The sequence below is a fragment of the Sylvia atricapilla genome, chromosome 1 (genome assembly GCF_009819655.1).
Source record: "Sylvia atricapilla isolate bSylAtr1 chromosome 1, bSylAtr1.pri, whole genome shotgun sequence".
Classification (NCBI taxonomy): Eukaryota; Metazoa; Chordata; class Aves; order Passeriformes; family Sylviidae; genus Sylvia; species Sylvia atricapilla.
Genome location: NC_089140.1, coordinates 63,748,428 through 63,774,361, shown reverse-complemented (window position 1 = coordinate 63,774,361; position 25,934 = coordinate 63,748,428). Strand labels below are relative to the sequence as shown.

The following is a 25,934-nucleotide window of genomic DNA, read 5'->3' as shown; positions in this document are numbered from 1 at the left end:
TAGGAGAGTTCCCCTTGTTGGGAGGGCCAGTCTGCATCCAGGTGAGAGCAGCCAGGCTCCTTGTGTCGTGCTCGGTGCAGCCTCTGGGTTGACAGTCCCGAGGGATGTTTTGTCAACCTCATCCTGGGCCTAGGAGCACTGGCTGAGGATGGTGCAGAGTCACAGTGTGCCCAGCATGGATTTAGCAAGGCTTATCGTAATCCTGGCAGTATCCGCACTAACCCCAAGCAGTCAGACATCACCGTGCGTTCGTGTCCCTGGCCCTGCAGCTCTGTGTCCCTGGCCTTGCAGTGCTGTGCAGAGGCCAAGAGACCTGCTGCTGAGCCACTCCTGGTGCTCCTGCACCTGGAAGAGTTGCCCTGAGCACTCAAGAATGGCTGCTCATTACCTCTTTGCAAGAGCTTCTTCTTCCTTGTCGGCTGTGATGCAGGTTTGTGTCCTGATTGAGCGTGGTAACAAAATGAGGACACGTATTCACACGTGCACATATGTGCACATATTTTAGTCTCTTGCCTTTTTAAATATGGAAGTGTGCACTTGTCTCTGTATCTGTTTTGCATCAAACAACTAATGTTCTTCATGATCTTGAGTGTCCTATCTCATAAGAAATAAATCAGAACTGCTCTTCCTGTGGAGGTTCTTCAGGGGATTTAAACTGCTGCTTTCAATTGTGACTAAAATCAGCATTCAGGAGGACTTTACAGAAATCATCAGCTTCTAAATCTTGCTTTGCATTTACTCTTTTTAGTTACAGTCCTTAAAGAAGAGAATGTTTTCAGTACTTGAATTAATTTCATCTATATTTTTTTAAACTTGTACTACATTGTATTTCTAAAGATGTTCTACCACTAATCCGCTCCAATGTAGATTTTTGCGGGCCTCTAATTTTTCTATTTTTTATAAATTGGTGTGCTTTCTGTTCACTAGTGACTATGACTTGTATCAGGCTATATTCACATTAAAATAAATGTTCAGCAAAAATGCCCAAAAAGGAGATTCTGAAACACTTCTGTCATACAATTAAATGCTTCCTTAAAATAGGAGGTGAAAAATAGGAGGGGAGAAGAGAAGAAAAATCCAACTTGTTTTGCATTAAAATTAAGTAATGCTTAAAAGGAACAGTTAATTGTAGTTATTAAGTCAAATTTGGTTTTTTGGTCACAGTATATTAGATAAGAGTTTTGATAATCGTAGATCTTGAACTCTTGCATATCACTTCTGTTAAGAAATTATTTTAACTCCTATTTCCTCACATCCATAACTTCCAGCTTTTTTCTTTTGTTTGAACCAGCTATATAACTCAGCCTGCTAAATGCACTGACATGACAGATACCCTATCTCGCCTGGCAGAAGACTGCTGCTGCAAGCTGTTGCAGGCTGTCTGGCAGGCCTGGTTTAAGAAGTGTAGTCAGTAACTGATGGCAGTTTTGAGGTTTGATTTTCTTTGACTTCAGCAGGAAACACAACCTTCTCTAAATGTTGCTCAAACAGAAACCCTGAATTTGAACATTTTCAGTAGATACAACATTTGAATGTAATATACATTGTCATAACCTAGTTTAGGATATGTCTTAATTGACATACATAAGTGCATGAGAAAGAAATCACTTATATATCCTAGCCTGTATGCAGAAGGTGGTGGCCAATCTCCACGGTGCCCAGAGGGGGAGAAGAGGGTTGTGTAGAAGGCTGAGGAGAGGAACAGAACTCGAGGCTTTGCTGTTGTGCTCCCAGTCACATTCTTGGATCTTGCCAAGGTGACTCTTTCGGATTCATCCAGCTGTAAATGAGGAACTGAGACTGAGGACTGTTGAGAGATTTTAGGAATGAAGTTAGTAATTTTATTTTCTGATATGCTACATAATCTCTTCCAGGAAAAGGCAGTGATGGCTGTTGGTCCCCATGGGCAGCAGCAAGCTCAAGGCACATATGGATCAAGTGTGATAACACTGATCACTTGTGGAGTCTGGCAGTTTTCTTCTCAGAGAGCTTTGCAAACACGCACTGGAAGGAAAGATACTGGAAAAACTATTTTTCTTTCTTCAGTGTGTATAGAAAAGCCAGTTCTTGGAAACTGGGGAAGGAGTCAATGATGTGGTGCTGAGATAAATCTTCAGAGATGGGCATGGGTGGAGTAATGGGTGATTGCCCCTCTTTCTCTCTTAGCCATCCCTGTGGCTGCCCACTCTTCCCAGCATTGCTTCTGGTCAGAGTTCATGCATGGGAAGAAATTGCTGCTCCTGGCATGTACAGTGCTGGTTAATTCTTAGCATCAAAAGCTCTGTGCTTCCTCACTTGTACCTTTCCCTTCTCCTCTCCTAGCTTGACACCCATCCTCAGCTGCTTCTCATGCAGCGTGTCACCCTTGCCTAACTGTGTCTTGGAGCTCAGCTTAGAGGGATGAGTGCATCTGATGGGGTCCTTTTGAAAGGTGATGCTCAGACGTGTGTGTGTATTGCCAGAGGCTGTGGCTGGGAGATGAGGAACCTTTTTTGCAGAACTATCAGTCATGGTTTGTCATCCATTTGTTACTGTTTAGCAGTTTCTGCACTGGTGGCCTGAGAGCCCTGTGGTGGGAGTTATATAGGTGCAGCACTGTCTTCAGGCTAAGGTCAAGAGAGTCCTCACTGAGTCTACATCTGACTTCTGAGTTTGTCACTGATCGTGTTCAGGTCAGTCAATATGTCCACATGCAAATTGCACAGTGATTTCAGGAATCATCTGCAGAAGAAATAGAAGCACTTGCATCATCAGCTCAAAGAAAATCAGTAAATGTGAAACCCAGCAGTAAAATGAGCATGAAGGTGTTTCTGTATGTCCAAAACCCTTCAAGGGGTAAGGGAAATATTAGACTGGGGAAAAACTGTGCATCAGCTTCCATGAATCCTGTGCATTTGTCTTTTGGGAGGTGTTTTGTTGTATGTATTTTTTTTTTAACAGCTTGCTGGTGGATGCTATAATCAGGAGTATGTTTGTTTGTAGACTTACAAGAGGAAGGCCAACACAGCAATTTGTGGTTGCAGACTGATTCAGTGGCTGCTACAGCCTGCGAATAGTGGGCAGGGCAGGGCAGGGCAGGGTGGATTCCGGGAGCACAGACACTTAACTGCAGGCAGCTGAGAGGGACCTTCTGTGAGCGAGTAACAAAAGGAGTTCTGCTGCACGCAGGCCAGAAAATATCAGCTAATGAAGCCTCTAAGATAAGATTTAAACTGACAGGAAATGAAAACTAACTTTGCTGATTTTCATACAGGCTGACCACCCTCCCCCTTCACGAATGTTCCTGATGACTGCAGGGGAGCAGTTCCTCTACCTACTTCTTGGAATATACACACTTGGGTTAGAAAAGTGCATGACCAAAGTGCAGAGCCAAGCTCTGCTGTCCGTGGGGCTGTAATGAGCCTTGGCTCTCAGTCCAGCTTTATTTTAGACAAGCCCTTGCTGTTCTTATCTCCATAAAGCTGCATGTGAAAGCAAGGACTTGTGTAAAGAAGGAAAGTACAACACTTTCCTCTCTCTCTCTCTCTCTGCCTGTAATCTGTTATAACAGATCTGTTGCTGTACAGAGTGTGTGAGGCTCAGCAACTGCTCTTCCTTGGCATACCTGTCAAATTTTGAAATCTATAAATACGGATGTTTGGAGCAGGGGGAATAGACACACCTTCTAACTCCATTGAAACGCTTGAACATAACATGCTTATTTTGGCAGGGCAGACTGGAGAAAACAAACTCTCTCTCTCTCTTTCAATATATATTGCTAAAATACAGGGACTCTCCCAAATAAAACAGCTCGTCTGTCTATGTGGCTAAAGCAGATTTCCTTAGATTTATGCTAGTCATTCTATGAGCTGCACTAAAAGAAAATTAAACAAGTCATGTTTCATCCCCTTCAGCTGCAGACCTTTGCCAAAGTTTGTTTCTTAGAAATTAGATGAACCTGATGAAGTAGGATCTTGTGTCTAAAAATAGAGCATTTTACTTTCCATCTTGCCCCTTACAGGCAGGGTATAATTTTACCTCATCCACAAAGTGAGATGAAAGGTGATTTGAGCTTCGCCTTAGGTCTCTATCCTCCTTTGAGCTTGTGACAGATGACCTTCATCTTTCCTGACCAGCTTTAGAAGTGAAGGGATCCTGACAGTGAGGAACCACCATTGCAGGTTGTTTATGTGGCCAGGGCAGCATTTGCATTTTGCAGGTAATGTGGCCTCGCATATGACTGCATATGACTTCTGCTAACCAAGAACATGGGGCTAAATGTTCTGCTCTTGCAGCAAAACAGGGTTTACAACTCTAAAACCTGAGTTTTTGCAGCTTTAAACCTGAGTTCTGCAAAGCCACCTGAGCTGCAGGTCCACGGGAGTTTAGCTCTGCAAGTAGCGCCAGCTGCCCCTTCGGCTTCTTGAGACACGTCCGAGCTGTCCAGCCGCAGCCGCCTCCGGGCTCTGCAGGTGCACGCAGAGGAGCCAGAACAGGGCTGGGGGGAAACTGCAGCCGCCTGCCCTCGGCACCCACCAGGAAAGCCAAGTCTGACTAGCAGGAGCGGAAAAGCTGGCTGACGGCCAGGTTGAATGCCATGATCCCAGCGACAGCTTCCTTCCCCTCGTCTCTTCCTGCCCACCCCGCCGCCTGAGTGGTTTGGAGGGTGGTGTCCCAGGCTCGTCAGGGTGTGTGAGTGCTGGGGCGGTGCTGTTGATTTGCTTTCTGGGCTTTTTTTTTTTTTTTGCATGTGGATCTGTCGGCAGCTGTTTGCCTGCTGCTTTTCTAACCATGCGTGGCGTTCTTTGATTCACAGGATCGCCAGCGTACGAGCCAGCGTGTGGCAGCTTGGCACGACTGTTTCATTAGAGCAAAGAAGGCCTATGTCCTGCAGGGTTGTTTTAGTAAAGACTTGTCCCATCTGCTGCTTCTTATCACCCTTTTTATCTGTGCTGCTGACTCATGCAGTGTGGTCTGCTCAGCTCTCCATTGCAGTCACATCACACTTTGAGTTACCTTTACTATGACTCATGTTTGCTTTTTCACTTGGCAAGTGTTAAGCTAAAAACAACCCCGTCTTGTCCCTATCTAGTGTGTTGTGTCCTTTTTCTACCCTTTACCTCCAACTCTTTACTCTCTGTCGTAATCTTTTCCTTCCCCTCAAGTAAAACATTTGTATGTAAGTTTTAAGCTGTGTAATTTTGTCTTGCATAGCATCTCTGTACTGTGCACCTCAGGCTAGTGAGATTGCCAGTCTGTGCTAAAATATAATAGTTCCTCAAAATTGCCATCACGGATATGTTTGGTGGAGAATATTTTTTTTGCTTCCTCTGCTTAAAAATATCTGTGTTTATTAATGTTTTGGTATGAAGTTTTGCACTGGGACAACGTGTGCATCTTTTTATTTTGATATGTAAGATATGCACACAGATCCAAAACCCCTTGACTTCAAATTTTGTGTGCACTGTCAAGCCTGTGTGTTGAGCTAACAAGACCGTAGCTTGAAACCAACTTGTGCTGAGGTTTCCCTCCCTGGCATTTGGCCTGTACTTTCAGAGCCAGCTTGTAGACCAAGGTGTGTATGCTGTGTGGGCATCAGTAACTCATTTCACTAAGCTTGAAATCCCCACTTCAAGTGCCAGTACATTGTTTCCAGGCTAAAGAGAATGACTGAGTAGTGCTACTGAAGGCTTGGTATTTTCTTGCTTCAGTTGAGGGGAATTTTGCAGTTGATTTCTTTGTGGACAGATTTGTGTGCATTTGGCCCTTTTCAGTGCCGAGATCCCTGAATCTTTTTCAAAGGAGAGCCTGGTGTGTGTTTCACTGAGGACAGATGATTGGCAGAGGTTGCTGTACAGTTTAACTAATTCTGAGTTCTGTATCTTACTGTACCGAGTCCTTGGTCATGCCAAACTTATGCCAAAACTGGCAGTCTGGTTGAGGTCTGTTTGCCCTGAATAAAATAAACCTTGAAGAGTTGTGCTTTTATAGTGCTGTTGTGATAACTACTTGGATATCATAAAATTTGGCCTAGAAATGAAGGAGAGAAATTCTTGGAAGAAGTTTTAGAACAGGAAGGGAGGGTAATGCAAGACTTCTTATTTAAAAGAAAAACAGTTGTCCTCATATTCTTCTAGCAAACATCAGGCAGGTTTAGATTGCTGTGCCAGATTTTCTTTTCTAGGAACAAAGTTAGACTTCTTTTTTAAATCAGGGCGCAGGCAATGGATGAGAACACACGTCTGTCTCTTCTAGACTTATGTGTAGAAAACATACTTCAGTGTTAAACAGGTATCCTTGTTTTAGACCAAGCTGCTTAAAACTATTGCAAAAGCTAAGTGATTTATTATGTGCCCATGGACATAGCCTTTGAAGCAGCACTTCCTAAACAAGCTGACTCTCCAGTCCCATTTCAGCCCTCTGAGAAGAAAAATCCTTTTGGTACTCAATCTGCAGGGTTAGAGATTTGGTAGCTCCTTCCTGGGGAAGGCACCAGGCCATGTTTCAACATTTCTTCTGGTGTGTATGCTAAACAATGCCTCGGATAGACTGGGGCCTTTGCTGCTAGCAGTGTAGCTTGAAAATACCAGGGGATATGTGGTAAGTGCAGGAGCTTTACCTTTCCAGTTTCTGTCTCTGGGCAGGTACGTCATGTCCTCTCCAGTTCCCATCTCTCCTTCCTGTTTAGCTTGAAAACTCCATGATTTTGTGAATTTGCTGTTGCTGGATGTCCCTGGCAGTGTGTTGCCAAGCTTTGTTGGTCCCTGGTGTAAATAAACAGGGCTAATGATGATCACGAGTAAAAATATTCCATTGTTTCTGAGAAGCATCTTGTTCTCTTGTAAGCCTAAACTGATACAGTTCATAACTCCAAACCACGAATATAGGGTCCTCCTGCTCAGCATGTGGCATCTGACTAGGAGACAGGCATTGCTCATTGGAGTCCTTGACCCTTGGAGATTTTGCTTTTCCAAGCTCATGACCGTTGTTATAGATACACATGGTCCCTGACCTGCTGCTAATGGTGCTGAGGTATGTCATGGCCACATACGTATGTGGAGCAAAGGAAATCAGTGCTTGGGGACAGGGGTTCTTGTGCCTCAGACATAGGCTGCACCCTTGGGAAGATATCTCTATTTTCTGTTTTCCCTCGTGGTGTGAGGGGGGGAAGTGTGAGTCTGCAGGTGGCCAGCACTGAGCCCTCCTGCTTGCTGCTGCAGGGTGGCTTTCCCTCAGCAGAAGCAAGGCAGTGCTTCCTGCCTCGGGACAGGCTTAGGTTCACTTTGCGGCTCATTTTACCCATGTGCAAAATAGATGTGTAATGATACCTGCCTTTGATGTGGAATCCAGTCTTAATTAATTAATTAATTGATGTTCCCTAAATGCCTTGAGATCTGAGAATCACTGCCTATGCTCCAGAACAGCAACAATGCTTGGAGGTTGGAGAACCATTTTTGCTCCCATGATGAGGTTTCTCAAAAGAAGAAACTCCAGCTCCTCCTTCCCCAGCTCCTCTCCCATTTTTTCTGGATGAAGTGATAGTGTGTTGTGCATTCATTGTATGGCTTGCTCCTTCTGACTTCTGCCTAAATAAATAAATAAATAAACTGATGTGCTTAATGCAGTCAGCACGTAGGGTGCTTGCCAAAGAATTTCTCAAAGCAGCAGAGCTGGGATGCCAAATGTCATGTCTTTTATATAAAGCATTCTTCAGGAAGCAAAGTTGCACAGGGAAAAAAAAAGAGAAGAAAATGTTATAAAAACTCTTACTGCTGTAAGAAACATTGTCTTCCCCCACAGGGAGAATGTCTGGGCCATGTCATGGTGGGATCAAGGGATCCTATTTTTATTTCCTCTCAAAGGCCCCTCTCTCATTTCTTTTCTGCACTCCCCCTCCCAAAGAGTAGCTCTTTACTGTGCTGGCCGGGGGAAGTGGATTTCAATTAGCATTCAAAAGCAGGGTTATGTGATGGTCAGCTTAAATGTGGATTTTGCCAGTAGATTTTGGGTGGAGAAGAGTTGTTTAAACAATGTCACTGTCAGAATATTTATTAGTATAATGTGATTAATGATTGAAGAAAGCCAGTGGAAATTTTTTTAATATATTTATTTCAGGGAGCGTGGGGGAGGTAACAAAGCTTCAGCATCACAACATAAGACTGTATGTTGTAAATGCATGCAGATCTGTTTTTACTGAGAAAGCTTATATGTACCATTGATATGTTTAGTTGTGTCTGTGTTTAGGAGTGCATTATGTCAGCTCAGTGAGTGTAAGCTGCAGTGGTTTGACCCTGGGTGTTCCCTGACAGGTGGAGTTTTCCATGGGATCTGCTGTGTTCAGAGGCTCAGCATCAAACCCCTCTTGTACTGCAACCCACAACTTGCTGTGGGCTTGTGGGAGCCAAAAGTGCCCTGGGGTGAGGCAGCATCTATCTGCCTTGTTTTTCCAGGGGCAAAGGATGCTGGAGGGTGAGTGGGTGACAAGCTGGATTGGGCATTTTGGGGGTCAGCATTGTGTCTCATGGGATGTAGGCTGGGCACGGATGTCCTGGGTAGCGAGGCTGAGCAGGGAATAGGGTTTTGCCCGGTTTCAGGGCCTGCAGCGGCCCTAGACAGTAACTGGCTGCTGCCACTCAGCTCACGCGGCTGCTTTTTGGTAAAGATGTGGGAGGATGAGTTTTGGAAATCACTTTGTGTAGGCTCATAAAATTGCTTCGGCTTATTTGTGTACTCGCAGTTCCTATCTCTGGGTGGTTCTTACGACTCCAGGGGCCAGTACTTTTTCCTCTAAATGAAAGCTTTGTTGTGGCAACGTGTTGTCTGTAAGTGTCTGCAGGCCCTCCGTTGCTCTCAGTGTTGTGCACTAACCGGTTGACTTTTTAAGCCTGGCATGGATTTGCAACGTAAATGTGGTCCATTGAATTGGTATTGATAACAGAGAGTTGGAGCTGTACTGAGGTTTACAAAACAGGCTTGAAATTGATTTTCTGAACTTCAGCCCTCTACTGTGTTTTATCTCACAGGAGTATTTAATCTGGTAGCATAATGTGTGATCATTTAGGCAGCAGTGCAGCCTCGCAACTCAGTTCTCCCATGTTGTAGCTGCAAATGACTGAATGCAAATTTAAACTATATATACTACTGTTTCCATCCATATCTCTCACAACTCCTTTGAACTTCCATCAGGGTTACTACATGGCACCGCAGAATAATTAACACAGTATGCATTAGCAGTATGTTCATTTGTCCTATATTTTGTCAGTAACAAATCAGCACCAGTCATCAGATAAGCAGCACAAGCTTCTGCTTTTGGATTCTTAATGTCTGTATTGCAACGATGCCGCAAGTTAATGGTAATGAGTCTTTTTTCAGTTAGTGGAGTTAAATAAATTTAAAGCGTTGTGGAAAAAACCCTTCAATTCTCCTTCTCCTTCCTTTTTCCAGGAGGCAAATTGAGATTCTTTGTGATGAAAAATCCACATCTCTGGGTATGGTGTCAGTAGGGAAGTCTTCACCACACAGTTAATTGTGACAAGTGCTGGTGTTTCTTCTGAGATGTGCTGTGTCAGAAATAGGGACTCTATCAATTGCACTTCTTCCTTCTTCTTGTAATTACACAGTTCTGCAGTCCTGCTTCTCTCCCTGGGTTGCAAGCACTGAAATTTTCGCTGCTTCTGAGTCCTCAGCCATGTGTCTGGTGTTATGTGTTGATCTAACAATGAGGAAAAGAAGACCAATTAATAGGCTAGTGCTCAGATTTTACAGATTTTTTACGAATGTGTTTAAATTTAGAGTGCAAGTGTAACATAATTCCCAGATAGGAGAAAAGCATTCTGAGCAACAGTTATTGTATGTGTTTGAATGACTAGTGCAGTAAGAATGTAAATTAATATGGTATGTATTATATAAGCATAATTTCTGAATTAATAAATTATCTAGTCCTCAGAATACATGAAAGTGAAAGTGATATTTGCATGAACAAAGAGAACATGGCAGGTAACCCTTCCATTTATACTTAGGCACAGATGGGGTATGTTATTGTTCTTATATTGTTCTTTGAGACATAATAAGCCTCCAAGATCACACCAGGTCACAGGGTTTCTAGAAAGCGTACTACTGTTGCTGAAGCCTGTAGCTCAGTTTGTGTGGCTGATTTCTGAACGGTTGGCTTTCAGCAACATAATCCAGGGAAAGATGTCTCTGCACATGGCAAGGGAGCTTTTGGAATAACTCTTTAAATGTCCCTTCCAACCCCAACCATTCTGTGATTCTGTTGATCTCTGACAAGTTTTTACTGCTGATTTTCTCCAGTGCAATGATAATCTTTGCATATTCTCAGCAGCTACTTCTTTACTACAAGGAGCAGAGGGTACTGTGTCTTTGAATGTTTTGACACTCACTGCTTTAGTTCTTGACTCACGACTTACATAAGCCTCTTGAGTAGGTTTCAGGTTGCTATTTAGAGGTGATGATATGCTTCTTGTGGAGAAAGCATGGAGGCAAGGAGCTTTAGACAATTGTCTTGCTTTCCTTGTCCTTTTCTCATGATTTTTGGTACTTTTTTTGGTTTGTGCGAATAGTCTGGGAAGGCAAAAAGGGAGACAGTCGGTTTGTGGAAAATGTGTGTCTTTAAATGCAGATGTAGGCATGTATATACTTATACAGAGATTTTAAATGTTGCTGGTTATCAGAGAGATTAAAAGAGAACAGAAGAATTGGTAGGCTTCTCTGGGTGAGTGGCCCCTTGAATACGAGAACATTGCTGTTAAGGTGCTCAAATATGAGTATAGAAAATATAAGTTCAGATATTCAAGTTTGGACATTTTGGCATTATAGAAATGGGAAGTGGAAAGAGGAAGAGTTGGAAGGAACAAATAATACAGTGACTTGTGGGCAGGCATCAGATATTCAAAAACTGTTACTCTAAGCTTAAACATTTTCAGCTTTTAAAAATCAACTTTCTGCACTGGTTTATTTGACTTTTTTTCATAATCTTCACATTTTCCCTCCTTTACTTTTTTTTTTTTTTTACAGCTCTCTAAACTAGAAACCTAAGTAAAGCGGGGTGGGGAGAGAGAGCAAGAGACAGTGAGCATGATTTATGAGTCTCACATAATCAAGAATGTGGGAGGGAGAGAGGATAATATAAATTTGTGAATAATACCATGCAGAGAAGTTCAGAACGTGGAACCACTCCAGGCCGTGAATGATCCTGTGAAATTTCATGCCTTGTTTGTGTAAGACGGTCAGAAAGTTATTTTCTTCTTGTCTCTGAAAGAAAACTGGCTCCAGACGTCCTTGAAATCTTCTGGGATTTGCTAAAAATCATGGGAATTGGTAGCAAAAGTCAGGGTGAATATAACAGTTAACTCTGTGTAGATGATTATTTTGGCTCTTGATCTTGATACTTCAAACCTTATTTGCATTAAAGTGCTTGTTGTTAGACTTACAAAATGTCTTTTGAGTCTTCATAAGATTTCCTGATGTTATCAGCTGGAGAAACATTAGGACCGTGTTCTTCATGAAAATTTTTGAGATCCTTTTCACTGTAGAAACTCTGTGTGTAAGTGTACATATATATATATTTTTTTTTTTCATCAGAAGGCTAAAACTTCTCAGCATCTCATTTTGTTTTGCTCAGTAGCTTTTTTGTCAGATAAGAATGTGAATTTGAGATACACTGTGACTTTATCCTGATATTTTATGCATGTTGTGGACCTGTACAGTATTTGTTTGACTTCTGAGTGAAATGCTGTGTATGGTTGTAGGAGGACATATATTCAGCATTTTAAGGACTCTGTGACATAAAACCTGAACTTCAGCATGTAGTTTCTTACTGTTTGCTGTGGTGGAGGCATTGCCCTGTGGTACTAGAACAACTTTCAGTTTTTTGATAGTAGTAGTGATCTTTGCTTGCGTTGCTACAAATACGCTGAGTGGGCTTTTGAGGGATGAGATTTACTGCTCACTTTAGCAAGTTCTGCAAACAATATCTGACTTAATAATTTTATTTTCTGCTTGTAATTACATATCCTTCTTTTTCTGGTAATGCCTTCAGAACTCCTCAGTTCATTATAAACTCTCAGATCATAATTTTAGGAATAATGTGTATCCTGACTGGTCATAACGAGGCTGAAATTCCATCTTGGGCTTCTGGTGTCATCACAGAACTGGGATGAAATTACAGCTTTAATTTATGTACTATGGGGATACATTATTTATTACTGTGCATTAGAAAATGATGAATCTCTGCTTGTGTTGCAAGGCTACCCTACTGCTCTGAGTCCCCAGGAAGTGCTGAGACATTGTAGAACTTCTTGTGCAGATTACATATGGTTTTATGAAGCTGCCAGAAAGATCATTGCATTATTCAAAAGCTGCTGGAGGTGATGAAAATTTAGGAAGCCGCTGTGGTTTTTTCCTAACTAGTAGAATTCCTACAAGGCTTTTGTTTGCTAAACCTGAGCATTTCCTTACCTTTAGTTGCTTTCAGGTGTTTTGTTTCACATAAAGCCATGATCAGATAACCAGGTTGAAGAGCACTGTGTTTTGGGGACCCTCGTTCATCAAAGCACTTCAACTGTAGTCAAGCTCTACTGAAGATAATGGAAATCAGTCATGTGCTTCATTGGTCTGCTGAGTCTGTTCTTTAATTCCTACTTCTTTGGTTATTTGTAAAACCAATTTTCTTCCTTTTCCTCCGCTTCCCCAAATGCTGTGTGTGTATGTGTGCATGCATATGCGTGTGTCTGTGAATACATTGAAACTGTAGTGGAGCAAATGAGCTAATGGAAAACTGTCATAGAATTAAGTGATTTGTCCATATTTAATTTCAATGACTTTTTAAGAATGTTTTCATGTTCTTACAGCATTCCATTTTTGTGAGCATTTTCAGTGCTAGGAAAGTCGGTAATCAAGTTCTGATATGTAATAATCAGAACTGTGTAACTCGTTGTAATGTCCACAGCTATGGCTGTGATGAGTTTGAGTCACAGCATTCCTTCACAGCTAGTTTTCATTGGAGTTTAGCCTTTCTACATTAGTTGAGAATTTGTCTGGTTTTGTTTCCTGGCCTGTGGGCATGTGTTTGTACAGACCTAGTAGCGGCTACTACACCATACAGCTGTTACCAAGTAACATAACTAATCTACCACTTCATGAAAAGAATTTGGTAGCTGGCGAAGGTGATTGGAATTTTGCATTTGCAGTGCTGTGCCCTGGTTTGGAGGAGAAGGAAAAAAAACCCAGCAAAACAAACAACAAAATCTATACACTCTGGCCCACCCCCCCCAACAATAACTTCAAACCCCCCCCAAAAATAAAACAAAAAACCCAACAAAAAACCCCCCAACAACCCCCGCAACACACACATAAAAAACTCCACCACACCCACCCCCCCCCCAAAAAAAAAAAAAAAACAAACCCAAAAAACCAAAACAAACCCAGAAGCCCTCACCAAACCCAACCCCCAAAACGTTTGTAAGAATTCTAATTAATAAGCCCTGGAAAATTGTGTTCAAAGTACTATTAACTCTGAAAAACGAATTAGGTATTTGTAAAAGATCAAACAGATACAAATACCTTAAGAAAGAAGTCACTGATTTAAATTAAGTGAGTGCTTAATACTAGTACAAAAGTATTATAAAAAATTAAGGACTCCCACTTTCTAAGGTGGCATTTTTTTGTCTTTTAAGGCTTTGATGACATGTATAAACCACTCAAGTTTCAGCCTTGTGGGTTATATTGTCACCAGAAGCTCTGACTAATGATACAGTAAAGTCTTACAAATGACAGTTGGTTATGTATGACTTTAAATTACCTTTTTTGATTGTTTTATTATTGTCATATGCTAAAAAAAAGAAAGCTGCAGTGCCTACTGATTGTTGAATGTAGTGGGGAAGTGTTGCCCTCAATTTAATTAGGGTGGCCATATTATAAATTGCAGATGTGGAATCTAAAACCAAATGACAAAGCTGATAATCCTTGAGGTGTAAGAATCTTGAAGCTGGTGTAGGGAAAGACCTGTGAAACATGCCAGCAGCTCTACCCCACGCAAAGATTAAAATGATTGTCATTTTTGCAGGGAAACACCATGGGAATCAGAATTAGAGACATCCACCCCTCTTCAGTTTGAAAGCTGAAGAGATGGCTGCAGTTTCTGTGCAGAGTTTCAACCCTCTCGAGCTGTATAAATAGATCTCTGGTGCCGTGCAGATCTGTGTGGGACCAATCGCTTCTTCCTTTCTACATCACGAGGAGATGCAGAGAGCAGTCCTCTGCAGCTACCTGTGTCATGTCAGTCATACTGACCACTGACTGGGACTTCTGAGGGTGGAAAGGCTTGCTCAGATGATGTTCTTCCACTCTGAGGGAGTAAGGAATGAGGTTTATGTAGATGTAGGCTGATCTTTTAAAACCTCATTTGGATTTTAAATGGGACGTGGCATTTGTGCTGGCTTTCTGAATGAGTTGCAGCCTTGGGCGAATCCAGTGTCATGTGAATCAAGATAGTGTATCACATCAACAGAGAGGAAACCAGCTGTTTAGCATTGGGGGAGGTTTAATTGTGCTATGATAGATACATGAGACTGGAAATAAACACAGCAGCATGAATCTTATACATATGCTGTAATTTCTTACTTTTCTGCCTTCTAGTTCGCTATAAATATTATTGCCAGTTTTATGTAGGGAGAGGTTTTAAGTGTGATAGGAGAGGTAGAAAGGAGGACCAAAGTAAAGCTGAAGGTTAGATTTCTCAAGGTTCTTAAGCTACCTGTTGGTCCTGGTGGTCATAGGGCAAGTTCTGTTGAGCTTGAGGATCACAGTCCTCAAGAGTTGGACCTTACTCCTGCAAGCTAAGGGTGACAAACCCTGGATGTTCTGTATGTATGTGCAGGACTGAATCCTCACATAGAGGATCATAAGAGCACAAAAGAAAATTGAAGGAGGGAGAGAAGAAAGAATGACAATGTGTTTTGACATAGGATTGAAGGTCCATTAACTTCTTGACACAGAAGTCCAGTTCTGGGAAATGAATCTTAAGGTAGAATTGTTACACATCTGGGAAAGTGTGCAGTCACTGCTTCCTCTGCAAGTGCTTCCCTCTCGCTTTGCCTGCAGACGCAGACTGGAAAGACATGGCTCTGATCACTCTGGTGAATGTGTTAGAGCCAGTCCAAGCTTTGTTCTTCAGAGTGTGGGCTGTTTTGTTGCCTGAGTTTTGTTTAAGATCAGTAAAGGCTGGCTGTGCTGTGCTGGCACTCGGGGCTGGGCTGTGCCTGCCTTGGTGCACTGCGGGAGCTTGCCGAGTTGTATAATTGCACGTTTACTGTCATACCACGAATGACTGATGGCATAATTTGTATTTTCAAAATACATAAGCAGCTCAGCCTAATCAGGTGGTGTGGTAAATATTTCCAGGAGATAAAACAAAGTATTAGGGCAGGGAACAGAGTTACAAACTTTATTTAATGAGCTGCATATGTTTGATTGTGTTTTTTTTCATATACACGAGCTTCTACGTGCCAAAATCTAGTAATCACTGGCAGCTGCTTCACATCCTGGAGAAATAATACTGCAAATACTGGAAACAGTAAAAATGAGTGGTTCAGTTTGCCTTTCAGACTCCTGTGACTAACAGGTGATTAGTACAAATAGCAGAAGGCCTTTTAACTTTCATCTTGCTTCTGGAAATAAAAAGAAAGGGAAAGCTATGGGACAGAGGGAACAAGTTCAGCTCCTCCAGACAGTTAACAGTGGTACTGCTGACTGGCTTGGATTACAGCTCTGGCTGGGCAGGTGTTTAACTGGTAAATCTGAGTAGTTCTGCTCACCTCTGGAGCCCCTAAAATTTAGCCCCAAATGTTTTGGAACCTGAAAGAGCCTCCTTGGCTTATTCTGGAGAGTTTGCTGCAAAATCTTATGATGTAGGAAAACCCCCAAATCATAAGTCTTTTCCCACTTCTAATGAGTGGCTTATAATGTCGATGGGATGTGAAGTGGAGGGATTCCATTTCTATTTGTTTATGTGCACCAATCTTCAGTGCTCCAAAAAGATGCAAAAAATGAGAATATCTTTTTTTTGTGTGCTGTTATTTTTCAAAGGCACAAATTTTAAATAGTAGATGCTAATTTAAGTAACTTTTTAACATATGTGGAAAGCACTCCTGAAAAAATACTGAAGTTAGAGTGAAGGATTTTTTTTTTTAATGAAACATTTTTCTGTAATACAAATGTGTCAGTGCTTGGTGACAATCACACTCACTGGAAATTGGGAGAGCAGGGGGAAAAATTTGCTCTTTCAGAATGCAGAACAGTTCGTTTTAATATAATGAGAAGATCCCGGTAATAACTGTGAAAGGCCGAGGAAAGTAGTGCATTCATAGGTGGATGAAATATTTCTGTAGAGTTTAGATGTCTTTCTGAAAATACTATATAGCAAATTTCTGAGCTTGATCCTACTCACTTGCATGAATGGAAGGTTGTTTCCCACTCTGGGGGGATTCTAACCTCAAATTTTATGTCCTGTCATATGATTATTGTAAGTCTGAAGGAACGTAATTATCCTTGCTGACTTTCAAATCTCTTTGAGTCTTAAATTGATTAATCAAGTGTAGATGGCATTTAAATATATACCTATATGTTGAGCCATATGCATTTTAGCATACAGTACGAGTCAGGGGACTAGTACGAGGAAGTGTGTTTGTAGCTTTTTAAACTTATTTTAAAGCAATTATGTAATAATCATTGTGGGGGTTTTAGTAATATACCAGCTACTGAAGGCAGGTTCTTGTCTATTTCAGCCTGTTTGAAAGAAAGTTGCACAGTTGGTTTCCTTCCAAATGTCGCTCATCCTGCAGAGACTGGCTGAAGGGTTACTTTCATTTTCTCCAGGACAGTGGTGACAGGAAAGTTATGTGGTGGTGTAGTTACTAGCTGTAGACACCAAAGAGAAACCTAGGTGTAAAGTCAAGGAACTGTTGGAAAGGACAGCATAATGATAAAATTGACCCAGGCTGGTGCTAGAAAATGAAACTATTCAGTGCTATCTTTGTCATGACAAATATATGCAGGTTGAAAGCAGTTTTGTCCTAGGTGTGAATAAATGCTGTAGAGATTAGACTGCACTGCAGCCCACATTAGTACATGTGCATGTATGTAAAGAGGTAAAATATACGAAATAAATTAGGCTGCAAATAATTTTTCTGGTTACAAACTCTGTTCATCAGAATTAATAAGACATACGTAGCCATATGCAACATTGCGAGTGTTCCATAATTCTAACGATATCTATCTTATATTATGAATAATGTAAAGGAAAAACAGTTTGTTTGATCCTCCAGGGGAAAAAAACCCCTTTCATTATCTCACCTGTCCTCAAAAACTCCAGACATCTACTTGTCCTCTGTCACTTGAAGCAGATTTGAATCTGTTATCTGTACTGTTCCTGTCTTGCATAGGAACAAAATGTTGTCCTACTTTCTGTAATTGGAATTTAGTAAATCACAAATAAGTTACAGTAGTAAACTGAATGTGTTAAAGAAATGGAACGGAGGACAGATTACAATTTAATTTCCCAGTAGATAGACCTAATATTATTCATAAACAGAATGCAGTTCACAGTAAGTACAAGTAAAGCTGTGTTTCAAGCCAGCCTAAGTAAAATAAACCTCCCTGGGCAAGATGATGCTTTATTTTGTTACTGGTGAATGTTACAGAACTGGCACTGCAGTTCTGAGTTTTAACATCAGATCCATTGGTTCACCTTTCTTGCTAGTTCAACACCATTTTTCTCAGGCCAAGATGAATATTTTAGTTTGTTTTCCTTGTGGAGTACACTATCTCTGTATCTCCCTGAGTCTCTGCAGTAAGGTTAGAGTCCGCTGGCCAGCTCCAGCTCTAAATTTACTGGACAGGTTGAGCTCTGAACAGTTTTGTGGAACAAGGATTTGGGTACAGAACAACGGCAGAAATGGGTGACCTTTCTGAAGGAAAGGCTCCCCTGTGTTATCACAGATGTGAGAGTGTGATGGGGTGAGCCATCGCTCGGGGCTGGCTTTACTCCAAGTGTGCATCTCACCGTGTTTGAGGTTATGTACAGGCAAGGCCACAGGGAACCAGCCTTCATGGACTCCATTGAGTATGGAACTACTTGGTCTTTTAATGTGGAAGAATATCCCACATCCTTTTACTTCTCTCACTCTTTATTCATAGATGTCAGGTTTTAAGTTTTCAGCTTACTCTAAACTAACAGCACCTTCACTCATTTCATGTGCTGTGTATGAGTCAAGTGGAGCCTGGGACAGACGGACAAGGTGATGTGACCAGGGCTCTGTGACAGATGGAACATAGTGCTGGTCTGTCCAGCTGAGCTGGGAGGTTAGAGACCAGCAAACCTTTTCTGTCCTGTGCAAAGCGTCACCAGTGAATGCAGTTTAAACACAGAGATGACTTATTAAAGGTCCCAAACGTTCTCAGACAGCTCTCGAAAATGCAGGACAAGGAGTTAGGCCCAAAGCTGTGCTGTTAAAAATTAACCATATTAGAAACTGTGTCCCTGGCTGGTTTAATACATAGAAACAATTACCTTTGCAAGAAACTAACAGAGATCCACAATGCTTTGGAGGGAAAGGACGAACTGCATGGTAGCAGTTGTGACGGGGCTCAGCTTCCTCTCCTGACTTTGTCTTTTTCATTCATGAAAATGGACAGTGATGATGAAGTTGAGACTGTGGATTTTACACACACTTCCTCTGTGCTTGGGCTTCCTGCTTGCAGTGACCTTGTCTCCTGCATGGAAGGCATGCGAAGGAAGAGAGAAGCTTTCAAGAAGGATTCGAGTCCTAGGAGTGCATTTCACTTGGCCTCAGCCAGGTCCTTATCATGGTGGTCAATGCCACTCTTGCTCACAAATTTGCTGCCAGGTCCAGAACGGTTTAACAAAAGTTGAACAGATGGATCAGTGAGGTTTAGTCTGTTTCCTGTATCTGGTGCACAAGGAAGTTTCTATTGTAAGGTATTTCTCGGCAGCTTCCAGTGAAACTTCAGAGTGTTACGCTCTTGTTACTGCTAGGGACAAACAGCTTATGAGGGAAAGAAACAAGTATAGGGGATTGTGTACAGGTGGCTTTTAGCCAGTGGCCTGAAAACCTCCACAGACTCAGCAGGTACTTTTTAATGGGTGTCAAAAAGTAAAGCTAGACGTCATGCCATAGAATTCTTGGCCTTTCATGCACTGAAAAAAGATGTGATGACTGTCTTATTAATTGAATTAGTATGATAAGTGTCAAGATTTTGAGGGTCTATTTAATGACATTTTCAAAGAGAACAAAAGATCTGCTGTGAGGACAAAATACCAGAGGACATTTGACTCAAGCTCAGATGATAATATATTAAAAAAAGCTGTTGCCTAAAATTTTCTGCTGGCAATTTTTACAACTAATGTCTAAATTTTTATTATTATGCCTTATGTTTGTTATCTTTCATGGGGTTTAATGGTGAAAAGGTACTATTTTTTTGGGTCTTTTTATCCAGTTTGGTTTACTTTTTTCCTTCTCTCATAATTCTTTACTATTTCGGTGCAAGATGAAGAGAAAATATTCAGTTTATTTTACTTTTTCCCTTCTGTAACTGGGTTTTTTTACTATTTCGGTGTAGGACAAAGAAAATACTTTGAAGAGTAGAAGAGCTCATTGTAAAACTGCAGAAATTAGGTTAGTTATTGTAGCTGAAATTACTTTGATCTATTCTTTACATTGTTCATTTCAAGATGCTCTTGCTGCTTGTCAGTATTACACTTCTGCAATATTAGAGTAGAATATAATAATAACATCTTTTTATTTGGTGGCATAAAGATAAATGACAGCAGAATATTTGATTTTTATGATTGTGCCTACATTAAAAAGTAGTGTGGACCGACTGGAGAGTAGCTGTGAAAACTGTGCCGGGATGCTGAGGTTTGCACCAGGCATGTTTTGGGGTTGCTTGTACTTCTGAGCCGTCTGTTGCTGCTGGCTGCTCACTCTGGGGAATATGATGCTCCTAGTTAATTCCTGCCAAGAGGGATTTGCTCATGTGCTGCAGGACCACCCCACAGTACAACTGAAAGCCCAGGCAGGATGGATTATCTGGAGACTTGCTTCAAAAGCTGCATGCCTGATTTAACAAAAGCAGAAGGTAGCTTTGCCCTATAGGGATGTAGTGGGATGAAGACATGGTAAGAAAGGCATATTTCAGTGATCTGATTGTGTACAGTTGTGCCAGTTAGTGAAACAAGTTTAATAATTTTTTCTTTCTTTTTGTTCTTTCTTCCCTTTTCTTTGTAATTATTACTGAAAGGGGAAGGTTGATGTGAGTAGGCTCCTAAGAAGGAAGATTGTTTTGAGAAGTTGGAAAGAAGAAATCTTCTACTGAAAGGATCGTGTCTTCTTTAAGGAGCTTATAAAATGCCAAGTGCACATTATATGCTTAACCAGTAGTGACCCGTGTCTAGCAGCTGGCACTTGACCTGCTGATGTGAGCATGTGCTCGTGTGGGGACAGTGCTCGTAGCCTTCAGTCACAGAGGGTGCTCAGACAGACACTGCACTCAGCTGAGGCTCTCAGCCATCCGAAGACACTGTACAGCCTCTTTTTGGTGTGTGTCCTGAGGCAGGGAAGAGGATGTGTAATGTCATATTATTGCTAGCATGACTTGGAAAAATACTTGATGTTATCTGAGACAGTAGGTGTGAGAGCCAGTCTGGCAGATGTGACAGTCCTGCTTTCTGGATCCGAGAGCTGGCAGCCCAGGGAGCATACAACCAAACCTGGTATTTGCTGAAATGCTCATGTTGTGGCTTGTGCTGAAGGAAAGGAAGTAGAGGTGACATAAGCAGGAGTACAGTGTTTCGGGAATTTTTTACAAAAGACAAGTTTGGAAGTAGACTTACAGAAAAGCTTTGTCTTTCTCAGTTTTCTGTCTCTTCTTGATTAAAAGAGTAGGTCTGACTACGAAAAAACCAACCAATCTTTGTAGCCAACCAACTCACTGAATCCAGGTGGAGGACACCATTTCTTCTGCCTGGAAGATTTTAGCTGCTGGCATAGTCCTGCTGCTCTCAAAAAGTAAGACCAAACCACAGTGGTGCGGAGCTGGTTGTGGCTTAGTCAAATTTCTGTTCTAAAAACAGCTTATGGTGAGGCCTCCAAAGTTTCCTGCAACAAAGGTCATCACAGGTTTCTTCTGAAGTGTCCTGAATGTCTCCTGTATTCTCTGTCACTGGAGATGCATGATTGTACAAAGAATGTTGATTGTTCAGATCTTTCTATATAGCAGCAAGCAACTAGGTCCCAAAAAACAACCTCATATAGCTAGAAGGTAGGTGAGATGAGTAAGTAAAGCAGAAGGCAACAGGAAAAAAATACGAGGCCCATCTGTTCCAAACAACATGGAATTTCTATTGTTTTTCTAGAGCCCTTCCTTTGAAGAGCCCAGAATGTATCTGCACATTGAATATCACACCTTATTTCATTTTCATCTCTTTGTAAACTATATGTGCTGTTCAGCAGAGGCACGCCTGCCTGCTGCTTTTTGTGGGCAACACAATGAACTTGTACAAAAGGATGTATGTTACTGTTCAGAGCAGCCTGGCCAGTGAAAGAGTGGGTGGGAGGTATTCAGCTCTTCATCCACTGGCATTCCTTGTTTTCAGGGGTCATGAGCCAAGGAGGGCTGTGCCTCTGTGCACAGGCAGTCATATGGCAGGGTTGCTGCCAAGGAATGAAGCCACTGACTTGTGATGCAGTCTGTCTCTCTCAGACCTTCATGCTGGGATAAAGGAGGCACTTAGGGTGCCAGGGAGAGCCTGAGGTCAGTGCCTGATGAGAGTGGGGCTTTTTGACTTGGAAAGACATGACAGGCCTCAGGGTAAGTGGGGGAAAGCATGGCTCTGTGTCACCTTGTAATGATAAACAGGTGGCATCAAGGCATGGGGGCAGTGAGCGTGGGCTGGTAGTTCTAGTCCAAAAATCATGCAATAAAGTCACTTCAGCTGCTAAGAAAAGAGGGGAGTTCACAGTATGTGTGCTTATGAGCAGAAGAAAAGGAGTAAATAGCATTTAGGAACATGTGCCTGAGCCTGCCAGACCCTTGGCAGAGGCAAGGGAGAGTAGTAGGTCCATTCCTGTGAGATCTGGGGGAAAGAGTTCCTGTCCCTGTGGCGAGAGGTGTGCAGAGAGCCTGGTGCTGTCATTTCTTCATCCCTCATAGCTCATTCCAAAATGAGATCATATTTTAGCAATCCACTGTTCTCAACTGGCCTTGGCTGTGTCCTGTCATGTGCAATAGTACTACTTTTGCCCAGGCCCACCCCAGAACTGCTTGCCCTGGGAATGGCAAGGGAGGCTGGCAGTCCTGTCTGCCCCCCAGGCTTGGAGGTAGGCAAGCCTGCCCAAATCCAGAAATAAGAGATGAGTCTTTCTCTGTAGCTTCATTTCTCTGTAGTTTCCTTTTTCTCTTTACTTGAGTCTTCGTTTCTATTGCTGTGGTTTTTCATCACAGTCAAGTCATACTACCATTGCGAGCATGCAATTTACCTAGAATGGAAAAATCATCTCTGTCCATTCAGCTCCACTGGCCTTTTGAGAGAGGCCCCACTGTGAAATGAAGGGAAGACTGGGGGAAAAGAGGCTTCCTAGTATGGGTATTTTATCAAGCTGCTACTCTCTTGGCATTTTTCTAAAGTTCCAAGCTGGCAAAGCAAGGGGTAGCACCTGCCTTAGCTTTCACTGAAAAGCAAACTATTTCTGCCTTTGAGTGCACAGCGGTACAGCACCTGTTGTATTCCTGTGGCTATGAAGCCAGAAGGCAGAGAAATCGATCCTGTAACTTTTGTCCAATCTTGTTGCTTTTGAGGGAGGTGCTGTGTTTTGGGGAGATGTGTGCTGATCAACCATCATTTCATTCTTGGGGGTTAGTAGTAGCACGTGCTGCAGCTGGGACAGGCTGCTGAATAGCCCTGGCTAGATTTGGCATCTTTGCAGCTGGCAGGGTTAATGCTGCGTGCATGGCAGGGGGAAGGAAGATTTGTACTTCAGACCTGCCTCTGCTGGCAGCTAGAGAAGCCAAGCACCGCCTCATTTATTGCACCGAGAGGAGTGAAGGAGCTGACAAAATATTCCTCTAATTTGTTTGAAGCTGCATTCATTTCTCCAGAAGGGGGAGAGTGGAATAGTCGAATGCTGGGAGGAATGTGCGTAATCCAGCACTGTCCTTTTTCCCTGACTCCATAGACACTACACGAAAAACCAAGGCGATTAGAAAGGGGCTCTCAGATCTACTCACATGTTTTGCAAAGTCCAGGATTATCTGGCTGTTGAGTGAGTCTTTGTAAAGCGTGACCCAATAATTCTGTTTTTAAGAGTTCACTGTTGGTTTCGATACTATTTCGGTTACTGAGAAAATATTATAAATGGATGGAGGTGCAAGCCATGAGTAGAGACAGTGACTGCAGGAAGAGCACATATGTATGGCAAGCCTGGTGCTCCTTTCTGATGGTGAAATTTGAATTTGGCTCACAGATACTACGTTGTAGCAAAAAAAGGGAGGGCAGAATGAGTTTAAAAGTATTTTTGTTATGCTGAATTTTTAGTCTTTTATCCTCTGATATATAGATCGTTCTGTTTTTTAAAAAAAACCAGACTATTTCCTCCATCACAGTTAAATCTATTTTCTTTTGACAAACCCTGATTTGTTGCTCCTGTTTCTGTAAGGATCAGATGGGTAATGGAAGCTGTACAGCAACTTTATGTATGCTACTCGAGATAGTAAAATGCAGGCCTACAATAGGCCTTTTTTCAGCAGCTGTAAAGCTGTTGTGTGAATACAGTGAATCCATTCAGTGTCCCCCACGCTTGCTGGGAGCACCCTGGAGAAGAGAGTTGTACTAGTAAAATGACTATCCAGCAAAAACGGTTTCAGAGGGACAGGCTGATGACTCACTCCTTATTTTGGTTTGCAGGGTCTTTTTCTGGGTATGTGAAGTTTCAGCCTGAGTTAAGAGATCTATAACTTTCTACAGTTTTCTCCTTGTTTCCAGATTATCCACTGAATCAGCATGCGTATTGTGTTCCTTGCATCAGCCCTCTGAGATGGGCTGGGGAATACTCTTATCTTTGCTGTAGAGGCTGGGGAAACTGAGGCAGGGGAAAATTTGGGTTAAGTGACAATGTGCATTAGGAGCCAAACTCTCATGCTGTAGTTGTACTATAGAAGCTCAAGTGTCATTCAGAGCTATTTCAGCCTTTCAGGAAGTGTCACATAGCATTTGCCCATAGGTCACGCAGAAGAGCCTGGAGGATAGCTGGGAATCTGCCTATCAAACTTTATTTGATTCTTTAAGCAGGGCATTAAAAATGTAAGTATGTAATGTGAGAACAGGAGGATTTATGCTGATTTTGATCTTGGCCACCTTGTATTTGAGCTGGGGAAAAAAATGAGAGGCAGAACTAGTTGATTCGGCAGTGTGACGCTTTGTAAAATAATCCCTCTAACACTTTTCCTTAAATTAAGAATGGTTTCTAGGTGGCATGAGTCATGGACAGCCTGTCCTCATTTCACTTTGAACTTGCAGCCTTCTCTGGATTTGTGTCACAGAGTTAGAGGGCTTTGTCCGCTTCCTGCGGTGGTAGGCTTGGCTGTTGCCGCCTTGAGTGGTGTTGAGTGAGAGCAGGCTCCTTGAAGAAAGAGGCAGCACCACGTCAGCGTGAATAAGCACGGTGGAGTAAGGCTCCGGGCTAATTTAAGCAGAGTATTTTGTACCATAAGCAGCTTTGGGGAGTGGTGAGATAGGCACAGCCTTTGTACAGGTGTTAAGGTCCCCCTTATTTGTGTGTTGTGGTCTGCGTCAAGTTTTGGGTAGTTTTCCTCCAGGGTGTGTGGGGGAATGCACTGCGGTGTAGAAAGCTGTACTTTGTGAACTTTTGACCACTTTTGGAAAAGTTTTCTGGTTTGAGGTATGTGCAGCCACAGAAGGCTGTGAATATTGTCTTCATTTCTTAATTAAAAGCAAGGGGAAAATTATTCAGAGCTGTCTGTTCTAGCCAAGGAAGAAAATCAAAGTGTTCTGGCTTACATGCACACAAGGTCAAATCCTGTCGTTGTCACGTTGTGTAAATTTGTTGGCCTCAGTGGGGGTGGCCACAGGTGTAACCCTGGGAACAGTTTCTTCCAGGCTTTTTACAGAGCAAAAATGAATGTGGTTGTTGGCCCTAAAAATTGTTTGTAGAGAAATAACTGGGATGGTTGTAATCCAGAGAGGCTATGCAAATGCAAGAGCACGCTCTCCGAGGGAACATGAACTCTGCACTGGCTGGCAGTGTTTTCCTGCTGACAGAGCCTGGTTTGGAGTCTTACGTACTCGGCTGGCTCCTGGCCAAGCCGTGCTGCAGGTATGGGAGAGGGAGGAGGGTGAAACGGGGGGCGGTGAGAAACTCTTCTGGTAGCAGCGCTCGCTGAAAATTCAAAACCCTCCAGACCTTTTTTGGTGATGGTGGAGAATGTCAGAATTGATTGTATTAGAGACCTGCCAGTTACTCTTAGCTCATTTGCTTTTGTCGCTCCTCCTCCCTTCCTTCCTCTCTCGACAGCTGGGCTGGGTTTTGTAGTGCTAATGCTGCATTGCTTCTCCAGCACGGCTACTACTTCCCCCACGCTGCTACTCCAGAAATACTACAGGAACTCAGTGAAGACTGAGAGAGAGGGCCGTCTATATTTAATTAGTGATAATAAGAGGGACAGCAGTAATAAAACTGTGTAGCAGTTTAATACTTTACATGATGATTTTCTTCTGTTTGTGTTCTGGGTTTTCTTTCATTTTCACCGTCATAAAGTTGTAGAGGCTGGTATATCCTGGACTGTGCTTTAAATGAATATTTTGTAGCGTGCTATCTTGCAGATTTTTAAAATGCCATGTTTTT

At 42.3% G+C, this 25,934-nt stretch overlaps 1 protein-coding gene across 6 annotated transcripts in view; it reads left to right on the top strand.

The window, feature by feature from the left end:
* Nucleotides 1-25,934, top strand: part of ATXN1 (ataxin 1) — a 362,269-nt gene that overhangs the window by 183,003 nt on the left and 153,332 nt on the right. The window contains exon 1 of one of the 6 annotated variants that reach the window (XM_066324399.1): nucleotides 25,239-25,406. The exons of the other annotated variants lie outside the window; for them this stretch is intronic. The gene's annotated coding sequence lies outside the window, so the exon portion shown is untranslated. Of the gene's footprint in view, nucleotides 1-25,238; nucleotides 25,407-25,934 lie in introns of those variants that run through there. 6 annotated transcript variants of the gene reach the window in all.